The sequence below is a fragment of the Lepeophtheirus salmonis genome, unplaced genomic scaffold (genome assembly GCF_016086655.4).
Source record: "Lepeophtheirus salmonis unplaced genomic scaffold, UVic_Lsal_1.4 unplaced_contig_4730_pilon, whole genome shotgun sequence".
In the NCBI taxonomy this organism is placed as follows: domain Eukaryota; kingdom Metazoa; phylum Arthropoda; class Copepoda; order Siphonostomatoida; family Caligidae; genus Lepeophtheirus; species Lepeophtheirus salmonis.
Window position 1 is genome coordinate 1 of NW_027294488.1, and position 648 is coordinate 648.

Consider the following 648-nt stretch of genomic DNA (forward strand, 5'->3'; position numbering starts at 1 on the left):
AATATCTATTCTTATATAATGAACAGAAGTATTATAGAATAAATGATTAAAAAAATTATAATTATAATTTGTAGAAAAGGAAATGAAATGAAAAAAAGGAAGAAAAACTCCATTTTTAAATACCTTCACTCGTTAAAAAGAAGTCAAGCTTTTCGGATCACTTTCCTTTGAATGGAGGGTGTGCTTCTGAAGACTTTTTCTTCAGGGTTATCTCTTTGGAGAGGTTTCTTAAAAGACTCAAGTTCAATTAAAATAATTTTTTACTGGGCCTTCATCTACTCCATTTTGTGAGCGAAGGAAGTGAGCTCCATATTTAATTTTTGATTAATTTAGTTTATTTTCTGAAGTTTTTTTTTTTTTTGGCCCTTCCATTAGGAGATTTTTATTTGGAGAGTGAGAAACCTTATTAATAGCGACTCAACAACAAAGTTATAAAAGGTACACCGTTGTGTTTGGGGTTCACAGCTCAATACGTCCCCGTTGTATGAGAAATCTATTAATTTGCGAGTTCTTCATTCGAAGGCTATAAATGTCATGACTATGATTCGGCTCAAGAAGTTTTCTTTTTTTGTTTAATATTAAATCTAATAAGAGAGGAAGAAATCTTATTGGTTTCAAATAAAACTTTTCAATTGTAATAGCAACTTT

The 648-nt window shown here is 29.8% G+C and overlaps 1 long non-coding RNA gene across 1 annotated transcript; it reads left to right on the top strand.

Annotated features, from left to right (window-relative positions):
- The first annotated feature begins 9 nt into the window (after nucleotides 1-9).
- Nucleotides 10-638, top strand: LOC139907509 (uncharacterized). The gene is made up of 2 exons (XR_011784182.1): nucleotides 10-300; nucleotides 376-638. It is a non-coding gene; the product is annotated as an uncharacterized lncRNA (long non-coding RNA).
- The last annotated feature ends 10 nt before the right edge of the window (nucleotides 639-648 follow it).